Source organism: Leopardus geoffroyi, chromosome B1 (genome assembly GCF_018350155.1).
Source record: "Leopardus geoffroyi isolate Oge1 chromosome B1, O.geoffroyi_Oge1_pat1.0, whole genome shotgun sequence".
Classification (NCBI taxonomy): domain Eukaryota; kingdom Metazoa; phylum Chordata; class Mammalia; order Carnivora; family Felidae; genus Leopardus; species Leopardus geoffroyi.
The window spans coordinates 83,674,567-83,692,559 of NC_059327.1; the positions used below are offsets into that span (position 1 = coordinate 83,674,567).

The following is a 17,993-nucleotide window of genomic DNA, read 5'->3' on the forward strand; positions in this document are numbered from 1 at the left end:
ATAAATAGGTTTTCATTATATTTCTGTTTTCTATTTATGTTTTCTTTCCAAAGCTTAAATGCAGAAACTTTTAAAAACCTACAATTACAAACCTTTGTTTTATTTGTGTTTTTCTTTTCTGTAATAATTGTTTCATAACGAAATAAGCAAAGGAAAATTAGAAAGCAATTAAAAGGTAGACATTTAGTATTTGCAAAAAGAAATAATTTAAAAGTTCACGTATAACGCTTAAGATCTGACTCTAAGTGTTTCCTGCCTAATATAGTCCAAATTAAAAAAAAAATTCTCAAACATATGTACTGTTAAATGTGCACTGTATTTAAAAGTGGAATATACATACACTTTATGCTAGATTCCCTTTTATTGAACCGTGTCAACAATGAAGAAGTAATTTGAAGAAGAATGTATAGGTTGAAAATATGGAAGATGGCTTGTATTCCAGGGAAAACACTAATGTTCTCTCTCTAGATGCCGTCCTGAATTATCACACCTGTAGATGCTGAGAAAGAACATTTGCAAATTGAAATCTGCTCTTTCTTTCTGGTTGTCTTTAAAATCAGGAATTATCTTTAAAATCTCCTTGTGCCTTTGGTTCAAGTGGTATAGACAGATGGGTGGGGATCCAAATGCCACTTGAAAAGTAAAGTTTATTGAAATATAATATGCAGGGGTGCCTGGGTGGCTCAGTTTGTTCAGCATTTGACTTAGACTCAGGTCATGATCTTATGGTTCATGAGTTCAAGCCCCACAATGAGCTTTGTACTGACAGTGAGGAGCCTGCTTGAGATACTCTCTTTCCCTCTCTCTCTCTGCCTCTCCCCTGCTTGCACCCCCTCTCTCTCTCCCTCAAAAATAAATAAATAAATAAATAAATAAATAAATAAATAAATGTATGTATGTTCCTTCTGTTAAAAAAAAGAAATATGCATATAGGAAAGTAAGCAAATCAAGTGTGCAGCTTGATAAAATTTTGCAGGTGAACCCACCTTGAAAATCCAACAGCTAGCTCAAGAAAAAAAGTATAATATCAGTACCTCAAAAGCACCCCATGTCCTCTCCCAGTCACTATATATCCCTCAAGGGGGATATGCTATATACTGTGATATAGTGTGTACTTTTTTGCATATGACTTATTACCCTGATTATTGTTTGTGATATTCATCTACGTTGTTCATGTAGCTGTGCTTTGTTTATTGTCATTAATGTATGGCTTTTCATTGTATGAATAAATCTTAATTTCTTAATTAGTTCTTCTATTAGTGGAGATTTGAACTATTTCCAGTTAGTCCCTATTATGAAGTGTGCTACTATGTACATCCATTTATATAATTTTTGGCAACCGTAGTATGCCTTTATAGTGGTTATAAACCGAGGAGCAGAACTTGCCCAGCCACAAGGTGTGAATCTGTCTACCTTATAAATACTACTAAACTGTTTTCTGAAGTTATATCAATTTCCACTCTCTGGCCTTTGCAAGCAGGATATGACAGGTCCATTACTTCATATCCTTGCAACTCTTGATGTTATCTGTCCTTTTTATTTTGGCTACAGTGGGCATCTCATTGTGATTTTAATTTGCATTTCCAAGGGACTAATAAGGTTGAGGAAATTTTAATATATTTGTTGAAAATTTGAATGCTTTCTTTTATGAAATGTCCATGTATGTCTTTTGCCCATTTTTCTTTGGAGTTGTCTGCCTTGTTCTTATTGATTTGTAGAAGTTTATTTAAATATCCTGAATATGAGTCATTATCTGATATATGTATTGCAAGTTTCTTCTTATACTATGTGGCTTGCCATTTCGTTCTCTACTTGGCATCTTCTGATAAACAGAAGTTCTTAATTTAAATGCAATCAAACATATCATATTTTCCCTTTATAGCCACCATTTCTTCTGTGCTGTTTAAGAAATCATTGTCTACCCCAAAGGGAAAGATACTCTCTTCTGAAAGCTTTATTGTTTTATCATCCATGTTTAAGTATACAACCCTCTGAAAGTGATTTTTTGTACATGTAGGAGTTAAGATTCATGTTTTATCCCAAATGGATATATAATTCATTCAGTATCATTTAATGGAAAGATTGACCTTTTCTTATTGCGTAATTCTTGCATAATTAGTTGTCATAATTTGTGTGGTTTTTTGTTTTGTTTTGTTGTTTATTTCATGTATCTGTTTATTTTTGTACCAATTCCACATCATGTTAATTATGAAAGCTTTATAATAAGCTGATATAATAATCTGATAATTGAAGACCTCCAAATTTGTTCTTCTTTAAAACCACTTTGGCTAATCTTGACCCTTTACATTTCTGTTTAAATGTTAGCTTGCATTTTAAAATAAAAAAAAAAGCAACTAGAATTTTTATTGTGATCACACTGAATGCATGGATCAACATCTTATAATAATGAATCTTCCAATCAATGAGTATGATGTATGTCTTTCCATTAATTTTTCTGCTTTATTTTCTCTAAGTAGTGTTTTGTTCTAATGTTTCTCTAAGTAATTTTTGGTATAGAGATCATAAACATCTTTTGTGAGATTTATTCCAGGATATATGAGGTTTTATTTCTATTTTAAATGTAGAATTTCTATGTTTTTACTTTTTTGTTGTTATGGGGTAGCACAACTAAGTTTTTATAATGACCCTAAATTCAGTAACCTTGCTAAATTTGCTAAATCAATGAGACTAATCGTGTTTCTGTGGACTCATTATTCATTATTTTAAGTGCATTTCATTATTTATCAAAATAAATGGATTTAAAATTATTGGTATTTTTATTTAAAACAAAATTTGAATTTTATTTAAAAGTATTAACTGAATAATAGCGTTAACTGATATAATAAACAGAAAAACTGGTTGAAAGTGTAGGATAGTGCATAGGCATTTCAGCGGGCATTAGAAAAATTGGAATTACTGCCTCTTTTCTGTCCTCATCTGTATAATCTCTCCTCATCTGTATAATCTCTTGAGTAAATGAGTCTGCCAATCTGGTCTTTTGTTTCCTCATCTGTAAGAGAATAACACTGGACTAGATACATTTGAGTTCCTTTTTATTAGGGGTAGATGAGTCAGACAACTTCTGGGTAAATGGTTGTGCTTTTTAGAATTCTTCCCTTTCTTCTACTCTTTCCCTAACAGTATTGTGACTATGGAGGCAATGGGCCTCCTGTGATCTCATTTTGGGGAAGGTAGTAGGTGGGATCACATCTGCTCAGCACTTCCGTGTTCCCTGATTAGGGCAGTTGGGAACTTTTGTCTTCCCAGGACACCATACACTGGCTGTGGGGATGATGGGATTCTGCCTCAGGTTCATGGTTTTAGATATTTCCCTTCCTCCTCTAATACCGCTTAGCTGCTCCCATGCCATGTTAAATGCTGAATGCTAGTTTTTCTTGGACAGTCTTGAGTTTTCTCCAGTACATGCCCTGAAAAGTAGTCTTCAAGTCCTAATGTTGTTATTACCACATTCATGTAGGAGTTCAACTTAGAGAAGGGAAATGAGGACTTGATATCTGACCTCTTCCTCCTCCATCTGTTGTCCTCTTCTGCATACAACCCTGGAGCCTGAGGAGTTTTCCATATCATTTACATGATACCCCATGTTTTCTTCACCATGGTGTCACATAGCTCCATGACCTAGTTCTCTAGTTCTGGCTTCTAATATGTTAATGACAACTAAGATTGTGTTTTTAAAAATTATTTTTTATTTTGTTTTTTTTAAGATTGAGAGACAGAGAGTGTGAGTGGGGCAGGAGCAAAGAGACAGAATCCTAAGCAGGCTCTGCACTGTCAGCACGGAGCCCCATGTGGGGCTCAAACTCATGAACTGTGATATTATGACCAGAGCCCAAACCAAGAGTCAGACACTTAGCCGACTGAGCCACCTGGGTGCATCAAAATTTATTCTCTTCTAAAGGAAATCTAATTTTCAAGACTATCACCTTGCTATGGATCTAGAATTATTCCTGGGAGTAAACCTGTGGTCTTATTTTATTTAAAAAAATTTTAATGTTTATTTATTTTTGGGAGAGACAGAGACAGTGTGAGCAGGGGAGGGGCAGAAAAAGATGGACACAGAATCTGAAGCAGGCTCTAGGCTCTGTGCTGAGCTCTGAGCTGTCAGCACAGAGCCTGACCCAGGGCTCAAACCCAAACCCATGAACTGTGAGATCATGACCTGAACCGAAGGGTGACACTTAGTCAGTTGAGCCACCCAGGCACCCCTCTTATTTTATTCACCTTGTAACAATCTTAATCCTTTTGAGGCAAGTGCTACCCCTGTCGGGAAGGTGACGTCAAACATAGAGAAATGCAAAAGCATTGCATATAGATTAGATTTTCAAATAATGACATCCTTGTTTTATGATGGGACATCACCTCTCATATTCCCTTGTCTTTTGCTTCTGTTCTATTTGACATATTAGTTTGTTCAAACTTTTTAAAAAATTTTATATGGCAACAATAAGGTCTTACTATGTAATTTCTGTCATGGAACATTGTAAGATATTTGTGCCTTAAAAGTTAGCTCTGTCTTATCTTTGTTAATAGATATCTAATACATAGAAGTGAGTATGTAGTTATTAGAACCTCCTCCTAGGTGCTGAGCATTTAAATAAGTACTGAAGAAGATAGGTGAGAGGCAAAAGGTGTATGGGGAGACATGACAAGACAAGACAACCCAAGAAGGCAATATAAATGATAGGCATTGGTATAATTGCTACACAGGTCAAAGAATGACAAAATCAACTAAGTCCAAAATACCTGGGGATCACTTTTTGGAGAAGTTGGCATTAAACTTTTGACAGGGTGGTAAATTTGGAACATGCCGAAAAGTAAGAATTTAACCACAACCAGAAGGAAATAATATGGAGAGTGGAACTGGATGAGAACAACATGGCTATTGAGAACTCTGCCTGACTGAAGATGAGAGATTATGTTGAAGAATAGGACAGATATAACATTAATTGTATTATGTTGAATTTATATATAAAATACATGGAATGCTCAAGAAACATAAAAAAAGATAGTGTATCTAGTAGACATTTTATACGATTTTTAGCTGCTTCCCCCAAGAGTCTCTTAAAGCTCAAATTGTGAAGACTAATCTCACAGAATGTAAAATCAGAAATTATTGACTACTTAAAGCAATAGATATCAGATACCAAAATGCTTTATAAAACAGGTCACCTTTTAGAAATTCCCTAGTATGAGCATGAGAACTGGTTAGATAGCTCCTACATTCCTAATCCAAAAGAGGTGGGAGGTCTAGAGATTAAAGGCATATTTCTTCAGAGTGAACTGAGGGTCCATCAGGAATGTCCACAAGGAGGGAGGTTGGTGGAGTGTTTCCCCTTTTCCCCTCCCAGTGATAAAAAGAGGTGCTTCAACAAAACTCACTGAGAGTTTAATATGTGTCCCTTTAAGTTTTGGGGGTGGTTGTGGAAACAGTGGACTAATTTCTGATGAAACTAAAGCCAAGATGAGCTAGCGAGAGTTTATGTAGAGGAAGCAGAGGTGCTGAATTGAGACTAACCCATTTTTCCAGGGTTTGTTAGAGAGCTCTCTATGCTGTAGGTACGATCCATGGATGTGAGAGAACAATAAGAGAGTTACTCATGGGCTGAATTGGCCTCAGCAGGGAGAAGCTGAAAGTGTCATATGGAGCTGTGGATGTAGTAAGTGGTAAAGCGAGACAGTATGACTCATATCAAGGCAGTTCAGATGAATGGAGGCCAGTGACTGGAGAAGGGGAAGCAGTCACTGAAAACCTGGAAAGGCATCCAGTAGTTGAGAATCAGCTTTAAATAGGTAACAGCTCTCTTAGCTCAGTGAATAGAGAGTAAACTTTCCTCCTCCATTTACCTCTTCTTTCCTTACCTTCCCTTTTTCACTCCACTCTTATATTGTAGAGGTATCGTGGCCAAGGTTAACTGGCTGGGGAAGAGGACCTGTGGTAAAAACATAGGACCAACTTATCCTTCTTCATTGGCTGTTGGTTTTCACTTGCAGCAGATCCTAGCTATGGATGGGAGACAAGTTAAACTTTAAATCAGCTTTTTAATGTAGCTGGGTATTCTAAATTCTAAATTGAGAATTATTTGCTGACTTAGTGTAACTGTACGAATTTTTTAAGCTCCAAATGATCAGGGTATGGGTGGGGGCCTAATTCTTGTTGGCTCAAAAGATGCCGCATTAGTTTACTGGGACTGCCATAACAAAGTACCAGAAACTGGGTACTTAGAATAAGATAAATTTATTCCCTCACAATTCTAGAGGCTGTAAGTTCAGAATAAGGGGGTCAACAGGGCCATGTTCTCTCTGAGCTCTAGGGGAGAACCTGTTCCATGACTTTCTCTTAGCTTCTGGTGTTGTTCTGGTACCAAGCAATCCTTGGCATTCCTTGGCTTGTTGACTTCAGTCTCTTCTTCCCTCATCACATGGTATTCTCTTCTCTGCATGTGTCTATCTTTGTGTCTCATTTTATAAGGACATCAGTCAAATTGGATTAAGGGTCTCCTCTACTCCATATAATATAATCTTAACTCATATTTTAATTACATCTGGAAAAACTCCGTTTTCCAAATAAGGTCACGTTCACAAGTGCTAGTGTAGGACTTTAACATATTTCTTGGTGGGCACAATCACAATCCAACCCACAAGAGATGTTAAGCAGATTTTGGTCTGCTTGATTCCAGCACCTTGGAGTTGGGGACTGTTGTTGGTGCGAACCAAAGTCCCTTTCCCGTTTATTTATAGTCATATATGCTCTACTCTTTCAAAATATACAGTATGACATTTCAGTAAAACAGTGTTACTTAATCTGTTACTATTAGGGAGGAAGCTACTGGAAATACCTTTTTATATTTTGTCTACTTTCTCCCAGTGGTGTTACCAGTGTTTGTCTTCTTTGACATCCTCTGAGCATTTTAATGAGAGATTGAGGGGAAGCTCTGAAGTCACCCTCATGCTAATCTGGTCTCCATGCTTTTTTATGCTTCGAGTTCTTTGACTGCATTGTCCTAGCTCCCTGGAAAGACATATCCTTACTTACCTGCCTTCCAGACTTAGTCTTGCAAAGTTTCTCTTCTGTGACATTTTCTTAGACCAAACAGGTCTGCTTGTCAGCCAGTGTGTATCAGTACAGCTATTCTGACTGACTTTTTAAAGATTATTTTTTAAATCCTCTTTTCCTGACTGCAGAACGTTCTTTCAATACCTTCTGTTGCTCCAACACATTATGTATCATTTATTGATTTAAACTTGCCATTTACACCAATTACACGAAATGACTGTCTACAGATGTGTTTCCTCTACTGAACTGTATTTTTCTTGAGTCACTTTTTGTTTATTGTGGTTTCTCTAAAGTCTGTCCATACCCTTGGCTTGCGGTAGGGGCTCACTAGGTGTTTTCTGAATGGGATTGAGTACTGATAAAAGTACACAAGGGCCAATTGCTTTAAGAGAATTTTGGAGGACGTCTTTAAATGAAAATCTTTAGCAAAATCAAGGGGAGCCAATGCAGTAGAGTGGTTGACAGCTTGCTGATCTTCCTGAAAAATCTTTTTTCTCCACCTGCCCAAAGACCTAAAATGACTTTATTTATTTATTTTTGTCATCATTAACAAATGTGCAAATTAAATGGTGTCCAGTGTGATATTATTTTAATCATTCCACCACATGACTCACAGAGGCAGTGATTTTTAATGAAGTAGCAAGATTTTTTTTAAAAAGGGAACAATGAAAATAATGATATTGAAAACTATATCAGCTAACATTTATTAGTTCTATATCCTTTATATATTTTTATTTCATTTATTTATCAGCTCTGTGGAGTAGGAAAAATTATTATTCTGATACAGATGAAAAGTGAAGGTTTACAGTTTAATTTACTTGCCCAAGTTCACATAGCTTGTAAGATGTAGTGATTGCAGTTACATGACTATTCTTACAATGACTGTTATAGTCAATTAATCAATGATGCTTTTAACTGTTGACATTCATTCAAATAACTTTCTTAAGGGATGAATTTAAAATTCTTACCTAGATATGTTACATTCCTTTCTGGAAAGCTATTGCTCAGACTTGAATTTATCCTCCAATCTGAACATTCAGATAATGATGCAATAAAATCTCTTATGGGATATTCATCAAGATTGTTATATGCTAAGAGAGGGAATAAGATATATTTTCATGCTTTTGACTTTTATAAAGTGCTTTCCTCCTTGTTGCTGCATAGAAAAACTCTAAAATTGCATCATATGAGCAGGGTAATCTGCAATTATTTACAGAGGCATCCCATAATATCTCATGTTATCACTTTTGTGGAAAGACAGAATAGGAAGACACCCAAGCTTTCATGAATATTTTAAAACCCATACTCACTGCAGGAGGGAGAAAAGTAAGTTTAGATAATTGCAAATTCATTTCAGTCAGTTGTGTTCCAAGTAAATGTTCCGTCCCAACATGGCTTCCATCTTATCTTTTGAAATGGCAGAAGCTAAAGCTTTTTGTTGCTCAAAGTGCTAGTTTTGTTCCCATGTGAGAAGGGAGAGAAGCAAAGAAAACAGGGCTTAGTATCTGCCACAGTCACCCATGTTCTCAGCTCCAGGAGAGAGGGGACCTTTGGGGAAATTATTTGGCATTTATAGCCAAGTGGTTCCCAAGGCAGCTGCTGAATGGAGCTGAGTATTTTGTTAAATGATTTTCCTCTCTGACCTTTATTACTAATGAATCTCCCTCAAGAAGTATTTAAAGAGTAAAAAGAAAGGCTGTTTTTATTAATCTTTTTTCTCTTTGCCCACAGAACCCAGGGAAATGGTGTTACCTGGCAAGCAATCTGCTGTCTTTTATGAAAAATCAGATCAAGGTAAAGCTTATTTTGAATTGATAAATTTTTTAGTCTTTTTAACTTTGATACATTAAAATAATTGGCTTTCTTTGATTACTGGTTTCAGCTATTGAATAAACCTTCAAAAAATTAAATCATCACCTGAAAAGTATAGGAAATAATTTATGATGATCACCGTATTTGTGAAGTGAATAAATTTTAAAGTATATATTAGCTTATCAAAACATTATAGATAATGGTTAATTTTGTGACATTTTTCTTTCATTTATGTTAATATGTGAATAGGATCTTGACTAGAAGATTGCATTCTCTTTGGAAATAGCTCCAATTAGTGTACCATGTTTACAAATGGTAGACAATAAGAGAATTAGATTATTTATCAGGTTATGGTGATGAGATTTTCCTTTTATTTAAGCATTAGTGAGATGGCTTTACATATTTTTTGAATCTGCAAAAATGTGGGTACAAATTCCTAGAAAATTTCATCAGGTTTTTAAAAAAGGTACCCTTGCGCAAAACATACTTTCTTTGGAAGATTGTATTATATCATACAGTTGCTGAATAGCATGCCTGATTATGTTTAACAGATTGCCTATTTAGTTGTTAAATTTTTCAAATTACTGTGTGATTTATTTACATATGTTGGACTAAGAATATGAATGCTCATGCAAATATTCTAATGACATGTACATGTAAACAAGTGTGAGTATAGACACAGATATACAATGCGTATATGTTTCATGAATAGAGCTGCTATCTCAAAGTAGTTTTTTTCTAGAAATGCTTCTGAAAGGTTGGAATTGTGATGGGGAACTAGACCCATCTCTCAATACTATCTACTCATTTATCTGTGAGGATAGGATGTCACTATATGTATATGAAAACAAATAATAGAATGATTGAAATGTATATTAGGCTGCATGCTAATTGGAACTAACTGGGTTTTATTTTTGACAACTCTTTGAATTCCTAAACAAATGAGTGCTGAAACAAAGGTAGCATTTAAATTTAATGGACCTTAGCAGAAAACTTATTTCTGAACTTTAATTTGCAGTTGAACAAAAATAGGTTGGATTGAAAATTGGGGTGTTTCTACTTATTTCTGGCTTTCAGTTGATTCTTCAAAGGAAGTAAAAACCCTTTAAGGAAGCAACTTTTCTCCCCTAAAGGGGACTTTGAATTGTAGGCACTCTTTTCAAATTTTATCTATATTAAACTGTTAATTCAAACTATAAAATATCTAAAAACGGTTAATGTCATTAGTTGAGGGTTGCCTTAATAGAGCTATTAACTGTGACTCCCCAAAGACAGACATAATGAGAACTGCCTCAACAATATGTGGAAGATGGTGAAGCTGAGCTATATGATATATAGGCGTAAGGGGCTTGGGGTATAAGTCGTAGAAAAATGCTTGTTTAGGGGAAATTGATGGATAACACAGTAAAGAGAGAAAAAGAAACACACTAAATGAGATGAAGTCAATGAAGAAGTTCAAGGATCTATGATCTTTAGAATGAAAATAAAGGATGAAAGGAACACAGACTATCCAGGATGCGTTCTTGTGATGTTTTTCTTTTTTCAGAGCTCTGTATATACTAATATTCCATTTTATTAGCCTTTTTGTTTTATTTAAGAGATGGACAAACTCATTTTGAACTGAATGTAGTAAAAAAAAAGAAGTTAGGGTGGAAGGAGAAAGATTTCCATTAACATGGTAGAATTTCCAGAATTGTGTATGCAGACTAGCAAAATTTGCTTCTCAAAAGTGAAAATAAAGGAACAGTCCTATATATGGCTAGAGTCCAAGTGCTTTGGTCTGACAAAATTTCCAAAGAGTTTATGCTCTAGCATGTGTGCATTTGTGTTCAGGTTGGGAGTGGGTGTGGATGAGTAACTTGGGTGGGAGAAATGGTGCTCATGTCATTATTTCTCTAAGTTAGACCTTTGGATTCATTGACGTAGGGGTGTTTGCAATCTTATAAAAATAATTCCTGTTAATAAGACAAAGAGTGCTAATTATTGATGCTCTATTATCTCACAATGGGATATGGACATTGAAATTTCAATGTTTAATGTATTGTTGGATTCGATTTGCTAGTCTTATTGAGAGTTTTTGTATACATGTTCATCAGAGATATTGGCCTGTAGTTCTCTTTTTCAGTGGAGTTTTTATCTGGTTTTGGTATCAGGGTAATGCTGGCCTTCTAGAATGCATTTGGAAGTTTTAATGGTGGAAGTTAAAGACATACTAGTGAAGGTGTTATTTTTAGACAAATGGGACCATTCAGCTTTTCTTAGTTGCACATGACAACTAACACTGTCATTTTGAGTAGGATTAACTCTGGCAATGAAGCTCAGAGAGCAAGCTGTTGAAATAGCAGACACTTTTGTGTGTGCACATACTTGAAAGTTCTGCATTTGACCCTTTTAAAAGGGGTATTTTAGTCACAATATTATGAATTTTGTCATTCAAAGAGAGATGCTACTTCAACTCCCCAAGTCAAAATATCCTTCTACATACCTCTAGTAAGGTTATGTACAAAAATAAAGATTCCTATTCTGTTCCATTTTTACATATGTTTATATGTCCTAGAAATAGATTGAATGTCATAAAGAAAATTTCATGTCTGTAATTTATTTTCATTATGTAGGGATGTCAAGTTTTATTTCATTGTATTTAACTTTTTTTGTAGAATTTGTAATAAGATATTAAGGACTCAGCATTTTGGGGGCTTCTAGGTGGCTCAGTTGGCTAAGTGTCTGACTCTTGATTTTGGCTCAGATCGTGATCTTGCAGTTGGTGAGATTGAGCCCTGTGGCAGGCTCTGCACTGACTGGGCAGAGCCTACTTAAGATTCTCTCTCTTTCCCTCTCTCTGTGACTCTTCCCACATGAATCCCCCCTCCCTACCAAATAAATAAAGAACATTTTTTAAACAAGATTCAGCACTTTGTCGATGTAATCTAGGTTGAGCTCTAAGCTTAGTATACACACACTTTTAAGAATCGAAAATAAATTATGTCATAAGGCTAATGTATAGTGTTATGTTCAAGAACACTAACAAATAAGTTGTAAATAAATTGTTTAGTGATGTGTTTCATTGTGGTTTATTTCAACAGGCTGTAAACATAGATGTAATATATGTTGAGGTTTAAAGGAATGAAAATCTTCTGATATTTTGAGTTTACTACATTACTTATATTTCATATTATTTATCATATACCTATCCTCAAATAACAATGGAAAGTAAATCATCAAAACTTACAGGTTAACTAATAAGTTAATGACCATGAATTTAAACGAGAGTTAGAAATACTTCTATGGCATGTGATAAAAGGTGTGATGCCATTGTCACATTACCTGATTTAGGTTCAATATGTGAAAGACGTATTGCTTTACAGAAATATAACTATTACAACAGGCAAAGTATGCTCCCAAAGAGTAAAGTGCAAGTCACAGAACAAATCACTGAGCATTTTCATACAGAAGTGATTAAAAAGTAATTCTTAAAGAGGATTTGCATGAAAAAGAGCTATTATGAAAATTCTAAAGCATTTTTTGGCTTTTATAGTTTTTGTCATTTGAAAAGTTCTTGTTATTTTTTACTCTTCTTAGGATTAGATTCTGTGGGATACTCCATCTTTTAAGAGCTATTTAAAAACTCCCAAGACTACAAGGCATAGCACTGTCTAGAATCAACTCCGGCAAGTAATATTCAAGTTCTTCCATCAATTCCCTGTCTTTATTTCTTACTTTGTTTCTCTCTTACTCCACTACATACTTTAAACATTATTGTCTTTCTTTATTCTTGAATAAATACTCCACTCTGAATGCCCAATATTTCTCCCGTATTCCCAAGCCTACATAACCTTAAAACTTCTCTTTAAGATGCCTTTTGAATTCCTCATAATACTACAACGATATCTCTCCCTTAACCCATATTCTCTTAGTAAAGTCATCTAGATACACAGACATGGGGTTTCTTTTCTTTAATATGATTTTGAAGAAGAAAAAAAACAACAAAAAAAGAAGATTCTTCTGCCATCCAATGTTACTCCCACTTTTGAGTGAAGTAATGAGCTCCTTGCATTTCCATGGTTTCCACTAAAGGAATGTTTAAAGGCTAAAATATTTCTCTGTACTATGAGGTTTATAATTTAGCTATGTCTTGTATTAATTAGAATTAATTAATTAATTAATTGAGAACCCACTCTCCCTTTATCACATCTTCACAATGAGAGTGAAATCGAAATTCAAATACATTAATTTGTAAAACAAATCATTTTTGACTATTGAAACACACTCTCTTCACCAACAGAAGATTGCCCAGTTCTATCACCCATTGTTTTTGACACTTTACACATGTCATTGAAGAAAATTCTAACCTGAGCTACTCAACTAAAGCGTTTGTTCCCTAAGAGCAAAATCCTTCCTTTTAAGGACACTACCTACTGCATATCTCACATTAGAACCAGTAGGGAAAAAAAGTTATATTATAATTTGTCACCTCATTCATTTATTTGTTCATTCATTAAGTCAGTGTTTACCTACTATATTCGTAAGTGTTCTAGCTAGAGTGAGGTATGTGCAGAACTTGAGAGTGTCTCTCTTTTTCCACACACACACACACGCACACACACACACACACACGCAACACATATGCATGCACCTTACATACATACATACATACATAAACTACAAAATAAATCCTTTTACATGTGTATAGAAGCATACTCTATGCTCCTCATCATTTTTCCCAAGTTCAGTTTCTTCTGTGTTCTTCTTTTCACCATCATTCATGTAGATTGTTGGAAACCATTAAAGCTGCCCCTGAAAGCTATTTTTAAGTTTGCAATAATTGTTGAACCTCATGCCTAGGAAGTATGTGACCATTTTGAATATGTGTGTATGTTTGTGGATATGCAGCCTGAAATAACATATTCCCAGCTCTACAGTAGTCTCTTTAGGGTAGCATCTTGAAAGCACCCAAGTACAAGGTGTGGAGTTGGGGAGGGCTATGGTTATTTGGGAAGTTGAGATGAAATTGTGACCATTGGGGTTGGAACAGGGTCTTTAGGAACTGGGGCTGTCTGGGACTTGGCAATTCCCAGTAGAGGACTAAGGACTTCAAGGGAATTGGTTCTTTTAGGCTTCAGCATATATGTTAATTCTCATTTCTTTGGATTTACAGTACTAACATTACTTTGGAAGGGGAGCAAATAATTGGAAGCACAGTAGTGTGGGCAGAGGCAAATAATTTATGACATGGGGTGTCCACTAGAGTTTTCAAGTGCATATGTATGTATGTTTGTCCCTTTCTCTCCCTAGTTATATATTTTTAATGAATTTGGCATTTAAAAAATTATGCCACTAGATGTCAGCAGCAACCTCCTAGGGTTCCTGTGGCCTTAACTCATAATGACAACAACAAATTGGTACTTTATTAGAACATCTTATCTGAGAATAATAAGTACCTATTTTGAAAACGTAAGAGGTAGTTTTTTGAGTTATGAGAAGGATTACAAACATCATAAAATATTTTGAAATTATTTTTTAAACTTGTTTCTGTTCACATGTAACAAGTTACTTTTACTTCCAATATTATCTCTACCGATGAGATGACATAAGAACTATGTGTGGAGCTGGGTAATTTGTCAGAAGTTGTACTAGATGCCGATCTCTAAACTTCTGTTTCAGTGCTTTATGATTCATTTATGTCACGATTACATGAGTATTTGTGCTTGGGTTTATTTCATTCTGTTTTTGTGGAAGCATTTTGATGCTCCAGCCCATCAGAAGATTGTGTGGTATTAATTTTTTAGCATCCACATCTGTGTGCTATTTATTTAGCAATGTCTAACCTTTCTTGGATCTGTGCTCTGTTGTTATAAGACACTCAGAACGCTTTGATAGATGCCAAAGAGTATTAGAGGTGTTTGCTCACCAGTAGACAAGGAAAACTTAGAAATATGAAAAAAATATGTATTTTCCATGAATTATAATACATATAATTGTTTAGTCCATTTTAGCAGGTAAAATGATCTCAAATTTTTTTTCCAGAAATTAATAAGAAAATTATAGGGCATGCCTGGGTGGCTCAGTCGGTTAAGCATCTGCCTTTGGCTCGGGTCATGATCTCATGGTGTATGTGTTTGAGCCCTGCATTGGATTCTCTGCTGTCAGTGCAGAGCCCACTTCAGATCTCTGTCTCCCTCTCTGTCTATCCCTCTCCCACTCTCTCTCAAAAAAGAAATATTAAAAAAAATGTTTAAAAGGAAAATTATAGTATTGGCCAAAGTTGGCCATTATTTTATTTTTTTAATTAATTTATTTTTTTAAAGTTTTTAAAGTTTATTTTTGAGACAGAGAAAGAGACAGAGAGAGAGTATGAGCAGGGGAGGGGCAGGGAGAGAGGGAGACACAGAATCTGAAGCAGGCTCCAGGCTCAGAGCTGTCAGCACAAAGCCCGACATGGGGCTGGAACCCATAAACTGTGAGATCATGACCTGAGCTGAAGTTGGTCGCTCAACTGACTGAGCCACCCAGGTGTCCCTGGCCATTATTTTAAATAATGCAATTAATATCTGATCAAATCAGAATCACATTAGCAGAATGATTCAGACTAATCTGTTGGATTTCAGTCATGAATTAGAACTCGGGTGATTAACTATTAGTTGATCAAGTACCAAACAGATTTTTAAATAATCTTGAAAAAGGTAGTATTACTCCCACGTTTCTCCCTTGGAAAAGTACTACTTTCAGTGAATTTAAAAATATATGTCTTAGGAAAAGCTGGAAATGAGAATTATGAAAATATTTCCTTTCCTAAAACCAGCTCTACCAAGGAAGATACTAATGTTAATGTTACACTCTCATCACTTTTAAGAGTTTTAAAAATTGATTTAGTTGGTGTAGTGAGGTAGGGGCTAACTCAACTAGTACATAAACTAAAAAAGTACTTCCTTTCATACTGAAGTTGTTACATTTGAGAATTATTGGTTTGACTTCAATAGATTATCAGTAAATTTCTTATTTTTTTGCATTTCTGTTGTAGAACCACTAGTAAAAGGGACTTACCAATATTTCCCCCCAAGATTGCAGTTGTTATCCTTTAATTATGTTTGTAGGTGGTAAGGCAAACGTTTTAAATCATGCTGCAGTTACTTGACCCATGTACATTCCTCACGTGGAGCAGGTGCAATGAATAAGTGCAGTTAATAAATGGAAGGCACATCATTAGCCAGATGTTCAGTTAAGATCCTTTCAACATTTGAAGCACATCACTGTCTTGATATACAGCAGTTCATCCTCTGCTTCCAGCACTTAACCTTCTAGAAGAGGTTAGGGGTGAGATGTGACCAGAGCATTTGTCTGAAATCTGTCTCTTTCTTTATCTTTTACAAATATTAAATGACACAGATGTTCAGGAAGTATTTTGAATAGAAATGTTGCCAATGCTAAATAAACTCTAAATAGCTCTCCATCAAGAAATGAACTCCTATTTCCATTTGCACCAGTGCATTTTTCCTCAACATATTCATTTTTCCATCCACTGACATAGATTAAGTTAAAGTATAGAGAGGGTCAGTTTCCCTTCAGGCTGTTCCAGAAATTCAAACACCTCAACCTGAAAATCAAGGGTCATTTTTTCCGATGCTGCATCCCAAACCTTCCCAACCTCATTTCCACCTGATTCTTCACCCAGCTGTTACCTCATAGCCCATGCACAATGATCGACCCACCCTGTGTAAGATTTACATATTTCTACCTTGATGACTTTTCATTCACCATTACGTATCTGTCTTTTCATTTTTCACTTCAGAGATAGAAAAGTGTAATAGGGACACTTATGGGAACGAGATGATCTATATTCAAATTCCCTATTGGTGATTTATTAGCTTATTGGTACTAGACTGAATGCAAGCTATTTAACCCATAGAGTCTCGTATTGGTTTCTTCTACAAAACCATGAAAAAATGCTTAAATAATTGAGTCAATGCTAATATTAAGATATTACTTTTTAAATGATTTATTCATTTATTTGGGGGTGGAGGAGAAGAGAGAGAGGAGAGAGAGATTCCAAGCAGGCTCCACACTGTCAGCACAGAACCCGATGTGGGGCTCCATCCCATGAACTGTGAGCTCATGACCTGAACTGAAACCGAGTCATTTGCTCAACTGACTGAGCCACCCAGGAACACCTAAGATATTACTTTTCACTCACAATAGCTATTGTCACATAGTAAGTGCTAAATATATATTAAGTACTGTTAATTCTGTTAAATGAATCTGAAAATTCACTTTCATTAGATTTATTCTCAAACTTACTGTCCTTCATGCAGTCACTATTAATCTTACTGATACGTGTTTGCAACTCTACCTGCCACCCTACTTGTACTTTCAGATTTGGTGACCTATGCATCTTATCCTCTTGGTATATTATACTCATAATTAACAGATAAGATAATAATACTTGTCATAGCCACACCTAGGGATATTGTGAAGGCAAAATTAGAAAATAAAAGTAATGACAAAATTAGTGATAATTACTACTTATTCTGTTTTTGTTATGTGTAAGGAACAGAACTAGATCCTTATTTACATTGAGTTATCACTTAACATACATGTATTTTGTGGACATTGGACAGGGAGGCAGTGATTCACATTAAGACCTACTGAGAAAGGAAATGGCAGAACATCTGAGTACAAAAGTCAAATAGAAATGGAAATATAGAATTGAGTTCACAAGAGAATTTACAAGCTGAAATGAAACTGTGACAGAGTTTTACTGAAGTTACGTAACTGGATGAGTGACTTACCTGAAAGAGCAGACGGAGAAGGGTCACTATGAGAGAACAGCCTCTTCTCCCACAATAACACAACTCACACAGAAGGGTGAGGCTCAGAGTCATGTGTGTCTCTAGTTTTTGTAAAGGTAAGGTATAATGTTCTCTTGGAGCTAATGTATTTATCTCTTTAAAGTCCACCATTCAAAATAGTATCAGACATAGAATTATTCTGCCTGGAAAACACTAGGAGAGATAAAATTACTCTTGTCCTTATTTTTGGCCTGATATAAATATTGTTAACAACAGCAATTAATAATATAATGAAAATGTTACTGTCTCTTTTGCAAGGAAGA

General features: G+C 35.2%; 1 protein-coding gene across 6 annotated transcripts in view; it reads left to right on the forward strand.

Annotated features, from left to right (window-relative positions):
* The window catches only part of INPP4B (inositol polyphosphate-4-phosphatase type II B), a 778,265-nt gene that overhangs the window by 126,230 nt on the left and 634,042 nt on the right, over window positions 1–17,993 (forward strand). For all 6 annotated transcript variants that reach the window (XM_045466827.1, XM_045466836.1, XM_045466862.1 and 3 more), the window contains exon 2: window positions 8,807–8,869. The gene's annotated coding sequence lies outside the window, so the exon portion shown is untranslated. The remainder of the gene's footprint in view (window positions 1–8,806; window positions 8,870–17,993) is intronic.